Source organism: Acinonyx jubatus, chromosome F2, assembly GCF_027475565.1.
Source record: "Acinonyx jubatus isolate Ajub_Pintada_27869175 chromosome F2, VMU_Ajub_asm_v1.0, whole genome shotgun sequence".
Classification (NCBI taxonomy): Eukaryota; Metazoa; Chordata; class Mammalia; order Carnivora; family Felidae; genus Acinonyx; species Acinonyx jubatus.
The window spans coordinates 47,030,427-47,043,496 of NC_069394.1; positions in this window are offsets into that span (position 1 = coordinate 47,030,427).

Below are 13,070 nucleotides of genomic sequence, written 5' to 3' on the forward strand. Positions count from 1 at the left end.
TTGTGTCTTCACAGGCGTTGTAGATTTACCATTAATTCATCTGTACAAAATGTTAGAGACCAATTCTTGTGGGTAAGAGATGATTCTGCTTGAGATCAGCAGAACCAAACTTAACTATAGGCCAGATGCTGGGAAATGAATGATTTGTTAAAAGCTTACTCATGCACAATTCCATCTCAAGTTGTATTGTTGTCATCTGATTGATTTAGGTGCTTAGTACTGCTACCAAATTACCTTCATTCTTCAGAACTTTTGACAACAGTTTCCTTGTGGGGTCACATCTTCTAGAATGCAAAGTGCTATCGGCCATTACCCTTATTTCCTGCCAAGTGACTTTTTGAGCTTTAAAGATCCAAATAACTAAGTGTGAGGTGATGAAGTAGAAGGAGGAAACAATTCTCTCACTATCTCAAAAAGCAGTACTTCCCCAGGAGGGAAGGCTATTTAAATTTTTATAGACCCTGAATTTTGGGCCAGGGGACAGTTAGTGGGGTAGGGTCAGATGACTTAATCCTCTCGTAGCTGTTGTGTTTCAATAAACTAGGAACACTGTTTTCTCCAATTTCTGCCAGATCCTGGCAATGGATGGATCTCTTTCCCTCTCTTTAGCTGGAGTTGTTGTGAGACTTTATGGCTTTTATTTGTTTGTTTATTCAGTGTCTTCTTGAGAATTTTCATGAGAAATCAGGAGAGGCTATATTAGGGGTACTGCTTGCCAAATGCTATTTTTAGCCAAAAATCATAAACTAAAATCTTCTTTAGAGAGGCAATTTCTGCTTAAATCAACAAATAAGAAGGCAATTTAAATACTCAAAAGAACTTTGATATTGCTCAAAACAATCTATAATTAAATATGACAGTTAGATCAGCCTTAGAATCAAGCAATTAGCCTATGCCTGTAAGATTTAGATGAAATAAGTTTGGGCTAATGTAACTCAATGTCTAAGAATTACAACATAGGAATTAATGCATATGAAACCTCCTTGTCATCTGAAAGCTTAAAGAAAGGAAATTGACCAAGATAGCGTTAACATTCTCCTCAGACTGGCAGAACTACAGACAAGTTTCTTCCTACTATAGGCCTCTGACCTCTCTTCTTAGAGCATTTACTTTAGAATACTTGGAATTGTAAATTACTTCCCTGACCTTTGAGACATAAGTCTTCTCCCAGATTCTGGCCATGCTTAAAATAAGGAGTGTCTTTCTCGAAGGCCTGAGAGCCATCCCTCTGAAATGTAATCATCAAGAAATTATCCCTGTCTCCTAGTCTCTCTGGGAGAGTAGAAGCCTAATTTCTTCAACTGCCATTTAGAAAACACAAATGACCTATCACACTGACCACCTCCCATAACTTCCTCTGGTGATTTTCCACTAGCTCACCTCAGCACTGAAAACTCTCCTGTGTTTTATTTCAACAGAGTTGAAGTCTCTCTCCTATTGCAATAGTCTCAAATAAAGTCTTCCTTGCTTGCTTAACTTTGTCTGGTATGATTTTTCTTTGACAATGTTTTTACGTTTGTCTTTTCATAGAACTATGGGGAAGATGTTTCTAGGTAAATGTGTTTTAGGTAAACAGCTTATCTGTTACTCTGATTTTAATTGAGTAGTTACTGAAATTTATCATTTCAATTAATGTTTCAAACCACTGTGGAGGTTAAGAAACTCTCTTTTAGACTAAAACAATGGAATTTGGTGAAAAGAAGGTCCATGTATTGGAAGTAAAAACTAATGAGAGAATCTTTGAAAGAAAGATTTTATTTTATGAACATGAAGTTTCCCATTTCCCTTTTTCTTCTCTTCCTTCCTATCTTTCTTCCTTCTTCCCTTTTCATAAGTCTTTCCTCTCAGGTAATTACTGTAACTTAAAGGACACAATCTGCTTTCCAATCTGTTTCAATTATCATTTATAAAAGTAAAAAAATTCAGTGAACTTTGGGAAATTTCACACAATTCATAGCATTTACACTAAACACAATTTCTGTTAAATTTATTAAATGTCTTGATCACATTTAAGCTAAAATGCATGTCTTAACCTGTTTTACTTGTTTCACACTTTATTCAGAGTCAAAGAAGAAGAGAGGTGATCTTTAAATATTTGGGAACCTAGAGGTCTCTCAGACAATCTTGATCCTGACAGTCTGTATAGTCATTTATTTTGAGCTAATTCTGGTTCATTTTCTCTCTCTCTCTGGCTCTCTCTCCCCCTCCCTCCCTCTTTTCCTCTTTTGTTTTGCCTCCTTTCTTGTGGTTATTACACTTTTTGTTGATACTGTGGGCTAAGTCATCTTGTGAAAGACATTGTTATCACTGCTAATGGCCCTGCTGCCTTATCCATAGACAAGGCATTAGTGATTTTAAAACTCAAATGTACATAAGAATTACAATAGGTACTTGTTAGAAGTGCAAATACCTGGACCCGCTCTAAGTAATTATGATTTGAGTGCTGTCTGGTAGGGTTTGGAATTTGCATTTGAAGAAGCATTTGATTTAGGTGAAGGATCAAATTGGGGGAAACATCAAGATGGGGTAAAATATATGAATCAGAGAAAATTAGAAGAGTGAAAATATGAATTGTGGGAGACTAGGAGAATAGAGGATGTGTGTATGTTTATTAAATAAGACAAATAAGTGAGAAAGAGGCACATACCTGGCCCTGGCCCTGTAGGTCTTCTGTATGCTTCATTTTCAAATTCTGCTGATTGCACCTATCTTGCATCAGAGGAGAGTTGTACTTCAATCATTCTGTTCTTTTAAAATAAAATCTATTAAAGTTGAGATTATTTAATAAATTAATTGCTATAAATGAAGTGATTCCCCTTTCCTTCTTTGTCAGACATACATTTATACTTTCATCTGGTCAAGTGTTGCTGGTATCCCAGGATTTTCATTCTGTTTAACTCTGAGAAAACTGTTAAATATTTGCTTTCACCAAGTTTGTCCTGAATCACCTTTTAGAATATTAGTTGTTACTGTATAATACTTCAAATAAAGTAATATATATATGCATTTCTTTTAGTTTTCTTAAGTGAGGCAGAGTCAATTGGGAGAGCTAAATGATAAATGTGTTGGTAATGTGGTGTCAAGTAATATATATTATTGACTGGTGACTCATCAAAAGAATAAAAGAAAATAATCACGAATAGGAAAATTTTCCTTTGTTTTTTTTAAGTGATTTCTATACCTAATGTGGGGCTCAAACTCACGACCCCAAGATCAAGAGTCACGTGCTCTACTGACTGAGCCAGCCAGCTGCCCCAGAAAATTTTTCTCTCTCTTTTTTTAATGTTTATTTATTTTTGAGGAAGAGAGAGAGAGAGAGAGAGAGAGAGAGAGAGAGAGGGAGCACGAGCGGGGGAGGGGCAGAAAGAGAGGGAGACACGGAATCCAAAGCAGGCTTCAGGCTCTGAGCTGTCAGCACAGAGCCTGATGTGGGGCTAGAACTCCCAGACAGCAAGATCATGACCTAAGCAAAGTCGGATACTTAACCCACTTAGCCACCAAGGTGCCCCCCCGAAAATTTTTCTAAGCAGCTTTGTATGGTTAGGCAATTCCAAAATCTAACATTCTGATGGAAATTGCTCATGATTTCTACTTTAAGAAACCAGATCTTTGTTCCCTTCTATATGAATGTGAAACAACATTTGAAAAAGCATTCTCTAAGACATTGTAATGATAAAAGAAAAAGCATGAGATTTGTTTTCCAAAACCAATTATATAACAGCAAATTATTCCACATTAAATTATACATTAATATTTACAGCAAATTACCACCTTAACTTCAGGAATTTTTCAGAAACATAGTGGGCATGTCTTTAACTCGTGTTGACATTATATCCAGTATGACTCTTAATGGATGCCTTCTGCAGACTTGTTTAAAAGATAGAATATTTACATTTTAAAATGATATTAATAAGGGCACCTGGGTGGCTCAGTCTGTTAAGTGTCCGACTTTTGATTTCAGCTCAGGTCATGAATTCACAGTTTGTGAGTTTGAGCCCCACATCAGGCTCCACACTAATAGTGTGGAGCCTGCTTGGGATTCTCTCTTTCCCTGTCTCTCTGCTCCTCCCCCAATCATGTGCATGCTCTCTCTCTCAAAATAAATAAACAGCTAAAAAATAAAATAAAATGATATTAATAATAATTAATTTATGTGCCAGATAGTGGGTTTTTCCCTAAGATTTCCTCAATTCTGTACTATTATAAAGAGTAGGCATAAGTGTATACCTGTATTCATAAATACAATTTCCATAAAAAGCAAACATAAAAGAAGTATTTAGAACATTTGCCAGTTGCATGCCCTCTTTTAGGTCATGTGGGCAAGGTGAGCCTAAGTGAATATTGGATTAGGTTCCTTACTATTGCAACCCCAACACCCCCAACCCTGCCACATAATGCCCCGCACCACCCTTTCTCCCCCAGCTTCCACTCAAAACCACTTCCTGTCTACCTTTTTTTGGGAGTTTGAGTAGGATCTATTGGCCTACTGAAGAACAATTTCTGCATATCTTGATACCAGACCCAGAAACACAGCACAGTATGTCATAAAATACACATACTTTTCAATGGATCGCTGTTCCAACACACCTTAAGATATAGATATTTCTAATTAGCACACTTTGGCACTGAGTAAGTAAGGTGAAATGGGACCAATATTTGGGGGGAATCAGACTGCTAAAGATTTGTGGATAGGGATAACTTGCCAATACGTATGCATCTTCATTATCTTGCAATTGTAGGTTATTTATTTATTTATTTAAAATTTACGTCCAAATTAATTAGCAGATAGTGCAATAATGATTTCAGGGGTGGAATCCAGTGATTTATCTCCTACATATAACACCCAATGCTCATCCCAACAAATATCCTCCTTAATGCCCCTTGCCCATTTATCCCATCCCCTCACCCACAGTCCCTCCAGCAACCTTCAGTTTGTTCTCTACATTTAAGTTTCTTATGTTTTGTCCCCCTCCCTTCTTTTAATATTATTTTTGCTTCCCTGACCTTTATGTTCAACTGGTTTGTATCTTAAATTTCACATATGAGTGAAGTCATATGATATTTGACTTTCTCTGACTAATTTTACTTAGCATGTTCCACCCATGTAGTTGCAAATGGCAAGATTTCATTCTTTTTGATTGCTGAGCAATATTTCATTGTGTGTGTGTGTGTACCACATTTGCTTTATCCATTCATCTGTCAACGGACATTTGGGCTCTTTGCATACTTTGGCTATTGTCGATAGTGCTGCTATAAACATTGGGGTGCATATGCCCCTTCAAAACAGCACTCCTGTCTCCTTTGTATAAATACCTAGTAGTGCAATTGCTGGGTTGTAGGGTAGTTCTAGTTTTAATTTTTTGAGGAACCTCCATACTGTTTTCCACAGTGGCTGTACCAGTTTGCATTCCCACAACAGTGTGAGAGTCCCCCTTTCTCTGCATCCTTGTCAACATCTGTTGTTTCCTGTATTGTTAATTGTAGCCATTCTGACAGGTATGATGTGATATCTCATTGTGGTTGTGATTTGTATTTCCCTGATGATAAGTGATGTGGAGCATCTTTTCATGTGTCTGTTTGCCATCTGGATGTCTTCTTTGGAAAAGTGTCTATTCATGTCTTTTGCCCATTTCTTCACTGGATTATTTGTTTTTTGGGTGTTGAGTTTGGTAACTTTTAATAGATTTTGGATACTAACCCTTTATCTGATATGTCATTTGCAAATATCTTCTCCCATATCATCTCTTGCCTTTTAGTTTTACTGACTGTTTCCTTTGCTGTGCAGAACCTTTTATCTTGATGAGGTCCAAATAGATCATTTTTGCTATTTTTTCCCTTTCCCCCAGAGACATGTTGATCAAGAAGTTGCTGTGGCCAAGGTCCAAGAGGTTTTTGCCTGCTTTCTCCTCGAGGATTTTGATGGCTTCCTGTCTTACGTTTATGTCTTTCATCCATTTTGAGTTTATTTTTGTATATGGTGTAAGAAAGTGGTCCAGGCTCATTCTTCTGCATGTTGCTGTCCAGTTTTCCCAGCACCACTTGCTGAAGAGACTGTCTTTATTCCATTGGATATTCTTTCCTGCTTTGTCAAAGATTAGTTGGCCATGGGTTTGTTGGTCCATTTCTGGGTTCTCTATTCTGTTTCATTGATGTGAGTGTCTGTTTTTGTGCCAGTGCCACACTGTCTAGATGACTACAGTTTTGTAATACAGCTTGAAGTCCAGAATTGTGATGCCTCCAGCTTTGGTTTTCTTTTTCAGGATTGCTTTGGCTATTCAGGGTCTTTTCTGGATTCATACAAATTTTAGGATTATTTGTTCTAGCTCTGTGAAGAATGCTGGTGTTATTTGGATGGAGATTGCATTGAATATATAGATTACTTTGGGTAGTATCGACATTTTAACAATATTTGTTCTTCCTATCCATGAACATAGAAAGCTATAGAACACTGAAAGCTATAGAAAGCTTTTAAAATAAATTGAAGAAGATACAATTCACAATTCTTCTTCAATTTCTTTCAAAAGCTTTCTATAGCTTTCAGTGTGTAGTTTTTCACCTCTTTGGTTAGGTTTATTCCCAGGTATTTTATGGGTTTTGGTACAATTGTAAATGGGATCGATTCCTTGATTTCTCTTTCTGCTGCTTCATTATTGGTGTATAGGAATGTAACTGATTTCTGTGCATTGATTTTATATCCTGCCACTTTGCTGAATTCATGGATCAGTTCTAGCAGTTTTTTGGTGGAATCTTTTGAGTTTTCCATATAGAGTGTCACATCATCTGCAAAGGGTGAAAGTTTGACTTCCTCCTGGCCAATTTGGATGCCTTTTATTTCTCTGTGTTGTCTGATTGCTGAGGCTAAGACTTCAATGCTATGTTGAGTAACAGTGGTAGGAGTGGATACCTCTGTCATGTTCCTAACCTTAGGGGAAAAGATCTGTTTTTCCCCAGTTAGGATTATATTAATGGTGGGTCTTTCATATATGGCTTTTATGATCTTGAGTTATGATCCTTCTATCCCTACTTTCTTGAAGATTTTTATTAAGAAAGATGCTGTATTTTGTCAAATGCTTTCTCTGCATCTATTGAGAGAATCATATGTTTCTTATTCTTTACGTTATTAATGTGATGTATCACATTGATTGATTTGTGGATATTGAACCAGCCCTGTGTCCCAGGTATAAATCCCACTTTATCATGGTGAATAATTCTTTTAATGTATTGTTGGATCCGGGTGGCTAGTATCCTGTTGAGAATTTTTGCATCCATGTTCATCAGGGAACTTGGTCTGTACTTCTTTTTAGTGGGGTCTTTGTCTGGTTTTGGAATCAGGGTAATGGCTCATAGAATGAGTTTGGAAGTTTTCCTTCCATTTCTATTTTTTGGAACAGCTTCAAAAGAATAGGTGTTAACTCTTTTTTAAGAGTTTGGTAGAATTCCCTTAGAAAGCCATCTGGTCCTGGACTCTTGTTTTGGGGATATTTTTTATTACTAATTCAAGTATTTACTGGTTATGGATCTCTTCAAATTTTCTATTTCTTCCTGTTTCAGTTTTGGTAGTTTATATGTTTCTAGGAATTTTTCCATTTCTTCCAGCTTGCCCAATTTATTGGTATATAATTTCTCATAATATTCTCTTATTATTGTTTGTATTTCTGCAGTGTTGGTTGTGATCTCTCCTCTTTCATTCTTGGTTATTTATTTACTTATTCTTTTTCTTTTTGATCAAACTGGTTAGGGGTTTATCAATTTTGTTAATTCTTTCAAAAAGCCAGGTCCTGCTTTCATTGATCTCTTCTACTGCTTTTTTGTGTGTGTGTGTGTGTTTATTTGTTTGTATTTTTTTCAGTAGCATTGATTTCTGCTCTAATCTTTCAATATTTCATTCAAGAGTTATTTATCAAGCACCTACTATGGACTGGGAGATGAACTATACTGCTTCATGAAAGCTGATTGTGTATTCCTCTTTATATGTCTATACTGTGTGTGGCATTACATTGGCAGCTTAAAACTATCCATGGTGGGAGTATTTACAACACAGTATTAGACAGTTGTTAGACAGCTGGACATTTTTTTTTTCCAGGAGTGCTGATATACCAGCATACAACTTACTAATGCCAGATATCACCCTTGCCCTTGAAGAGCTTACTGACAAGTAGCTGTAAAAGACAAGAAATCTTTTGGATGTTCATTCTGAAAAGATAATTCTGTTGCCAGTTTGGAAGTGATTAAATCAGAGATGAGGCTAGAAGTGTCATCAGAACAGTCTCCCAGAAGTGCCTGTGGGATTTAGGTGAACAGTGCTGAATACCTCACTTAGGAAAATGACAATGGAGGTGTACAGATGGGCATCAAATTTTGTAGGAGATCGACTTAGAACTAACATATTGATCTTCCACTACCACCCATGAACTGAACTGCAAAAGGGACTTCTCCGCTACACCAGTAAACTGAACGAAATAGGTGAAGGAACAGATTTCAGATATTGGACAACAGGTGGCACCTGAATTATTCTTATGTTCCTAACTGCCATCCATACTTTTAGCATTTCCTCATTTAAAAATTTAAGTCTAGGGGCGCCTGGGTGGCCCAGTCATTTAAGCATCTGACTTTGGCTCAGGTCATGATCTCGCAGTCTGTGTGTTCGAACCCCGCGTTGGGCTCTGTGCTGACAGCTTAGAGCCTGAAGCCTACTTCGATTCTGTGTCTCCCTCTCTCTCTGTCCCTTCCCTGCTCATGCTCTGTCTCTCTCTGTCTCTCTCTCAAAATAAACATTATTTTTTTTCTTTTGAAGTCTATATTGTTAGATTAATTTTTATAAAACACAGTTCTCATCATGTCGTCGTCTTGATCAAAAATAGTGTAATTAAAAAAATTATATTGTCATAATCAACCTATAGAATGATTTTTGAAGCTGCGTCACAGGGGAAGCTGTACCATATTTGCTCTAAGCATGTCACAGATATCCTTGCATTTAGTCTTCACAACGTTACAAGGCAGGTACTATTCCACTTTTAATGGATTAGAAGATAGAGACACTGAGAGATTAAATAACTTTATCAAGGTCTTAGAAAATAGGGGTGTGGATATAATGCTAAGTGAAATAAATAAGGAAAGACAAAAATACCATATGATTTCACTCACACATGGCATTTAAGAAACAAACAAGCAAAGGGGGAAAAAGAGAGAGAGAAACCAAGAAACAGACTCAACTATAGAGAATAAACTGATGGATGCCAGAGGGGAGAAGGGGAGGGATGGGGGAAATAGGTGATGGGGGCTAAGGAGTGCAGTTGTCATGATGAGCACTGGGTGATGTGTGGAAGTGCTGAATCAGTATATTGTACACCTGAAACTGATACAACATGGTATATGAACTAACATGAATTGAAATAAAACTTAAAAAAGAAAGAAAATAGGGGTGCTGAAATTCAAATTCAGGCACTTTGTCAATAGCAAATATTCTTATATTAAAATCCACTAATTTTTCAGGAAAATTCTGTTTTTTTGCCTTTTTGCCTTTTTTGAATTCCCTCGTGTATGAATCCCAACATATACTTTCTAAGTCATTTTTACTATTTCTTTATGGTAACATGCCTTTTTCTCTTGTAAATGGCAATACTCATAAGGATTAAAAGTGGAAACCACACACATAATTTATAATAAATGTTCTATAAGTATTAGTTCTGCTTCTGCTCCTGTTTCTTTTTCCTCCCTTTTGTTTTGTTAGTTTTCAGCTTCTATTATACTTATTATTATCATTATTATATTTTCATGTTAAACTGAATAACTCTTTTAGCTCTTTAATTTACTTTACCTAATTCCATATAGTCCATTGTACCATTTTTGTGACATGTCCTATATTTTACTTTGTTTTTAAACCTTTGTACATTGTTTTGAATTAAACTTTACATATTTTATATTAACCTGTGATCCCATACAAAAGAGTACTTTGCCTTAGATATTGTCACACAATGTCATTCATTGAACAGATTTGTATTTTGTCTACTGGGAAATAGGTGGCATTTTAACTTACGAATTTTGAGGAATTTTAAAGGTTAGGTGTTTTACGTCAAATCAGTGTTATTATTTTTTACTTCATTGATTGAAGTTGCAGATATAAACAATATAAGGTCAAATATGATTTCCGAAACAAACTGACATAAGACATAAATAAAATCAAGATGAAACTCCATAAAGATAATAGAAAGTAATTAAGAAGATAGAATATTTTGCGTAAATACAAAGAAGCTTTGCTGAGCTTTATGCAAAGACCTAAGAAAAAGTTGAAGATACCATGGATTACAAATTAGTTATTTCACTGGTATAGTTTCAAAAGAGACAAAAATACCAGGCTAAGTAAATTGTAATGAAATATACGGATACTCTTTACCTGGTGCTCCCAGTGTGCAGAATTGGAATGATGATTAGTAACCTCCATTATATTGAAAAAAATCCGAGTAATTTTCTTAACCAATTTTTAAAGGATTATTTTAACATAGCAATGTATTTGATAATCAGTTGAAGTGTTCAGGTTCATATTATTTGATAAACCATATATATTTTATTAAATGTTAAGTGCCAGTATAAAAATTACAAATAATGTACTATATAGATAACTACTGTGTGGTCTTGGTGTAAAGTGTAGTTCTTTGTCCTTCTGGTTTCTGTTCTCTTCTTCTTTAATCTTCCTTTCTTTCAGGCTCTAATGTACTTCAAGTTCCCATTCCTGGCTTAGTCAAAGTGTATTGGTTATTGTATTGTATTACAGCTAATGTGCCAAATGCTTTAAAATCATAGTCTGTTTTCTGTAATTTTTGTTTAGCTTTAATGTATAGACAGTCGGCTATATTTATGTGCTTAGTTTCTATTTCCACAAGCTCCAATGTACAGAAATACTAGAAAAATAACTAATATTTATAGAGTGCTTTGTAGTTAGAAAGCACTTTCACAGGTGTCGTTTCTTTGATATTTAAAACTACCCCATTTCTCTCTTTTTAAAAAATAACACTGAATCTCTAGGAGTTTTTGATTTGCTTAAAGTAATAGAGTTAGTAAATGGCAGAGCAAGGAGTCAAATTGCATTGCCTACGATCTGCAAAATCTCTGCAAAATTACTTTCATAGGTGAAATACCAGGAGTTTATAGACTTCCTTGCTTTTGGCAGGAAAAAAATGATCCTCTCTCACTAAATTTTTAGAAAGAAATTCTCCTCTGCTGCTCAGAATACATAATCGAGGTTTCTTTTGTTTGTTGATTAAAATTGCCCAACTTTAGAAACAGAGTCCTCCAAGCTGCACCCAGTCTATGATGGAGGGTGCATTGCTACATCCAGTGAGGGAATGGATTTAAGCAGTAAGGTTGGCAGTCTGGGCAATGGTCGCATACACCGGCTAGATTTTAATTGGACTCATCAGGGAGTAGGCCCTTACCTTGAAGATCTACAAGTATGATCCAGGCAGTTTAATCAGCAACCGTGATTTGTGTGGCAAACCAAACATCTAGGCCATTGGCAAAAGTCCAAAAGCTGGAAGAATTGTAACAGGATTCATCAAGTATAAGACTGACCAGAGCTGTTACCACCTCATCGAGTTCTGCCCACTGAGATAAGATCACCTCTCCATTTTCAGTTCAGCATAGCTGGTGCTAACACTGAATAGTTCAGTTTGGGACACCATCAAATTTTAACTCTGTCAAAACATCAGGGATCCAGACCCAGGAATTTAGGAGAAACTCTGTGAATCAAAAATTCCATCCAGCCAGTTTTGCTTTCAAAGGCAGTGAGTAGGGTGGGGATAAAGTTTCCCCCTAAATTTACACTGCTATTTTTTCATATAAAGCTGCAATGCTGCTGAGGTCTAGCCTACTGCATTCTTACATTATGCAATTTCCATTTAATGAGAGAGGCTTGATGGCCCTTTCTACCAGTTAGGGCCGACTCACCTCAAAATGGGAGTATATCAATGTAGAGAGTCACACACCTCCATGGTTCACATTCAGTTTCAGTACGAGCTCCAATGAAAAGCCAATAGCTGCTTTATAAAAGGGGTTTTCCTGGTCACCATGTCAGGGAAGACATGACTGCAAAACCCCAAGAGATGCCATGGTATGAAGGCTGTTTTTCATTGTCAGAGGCTCCGATGGCAAAGTCATTAGCACTAACATGTATAGCTCAAATGGGATATCAGGGTTGTGTGGCCTCAAAATACTCATATTGCTTATATGTACAAGATGCTTTTTCCAATTAGGGGATTCCCTTTGGCACTTATGAGCATTCATATACTACCAGTGTGTAAAACATCAATACAATTAATTAGAAACTCAGTAGTAGAAGCCATAACAACAGCACATTGAATTGGCTCAATGAATCCCACCCACAAGGTCACTTAGTTTTCCTTCCCCACTATAAATACTGCCTAAAAGACATATGTTAAACTTGGGTACCCACCTTGTCCCATGGGACCAACTCTGATGGTGACTTGGGTGACTGTGTCCAATAGAGCCATAAATTTTGTGATTCTCTCCTCCCCAAAGTTCCCCAATTTACTTGGATATATGGCATTTAGTTCTTCTGGTCTCCAAGAAGAACTACATTCTACTCTTAAAAAAGCTTTCTCTTGAAAGCAGCTGAGGTTGGCGTAGAGGGAGAGCAGGGGGCAGTGGGGATAGATGGAAAGAAGGGCTGCATGCTAAATAAGCAAGGTGCATTCGTGGCTTCAAGAAGTGCTGCACTTGATCACAAGAATTTATCTATGTTTGTTTCACAAGAATTTATATTCTGGGGGTCAGTTTCTCATTCTCCAGTAGGTCACCTTTGTCAGCATTGTAAATGATCTGGAGCAGCAGCAGACTCCATTCTAACAATGTAGAGAGTCACACACCTCCATGGTTCACATTCAGTTTCAGTACGAGCTGTACTGAAACTCTGTGGTTTTCCATAAGAGGTTTTTTTTTTCTTCTTTTCTTCTTCTTCTTCTTCTTCTTCTTCTTCTTCTTCTTCTTCTTCTTCTTCTTCTTCCTCTCCTCTTCTTTTCTCCTCCTCCTCCTCCACCTTCTTCTTCTTCTTCTTC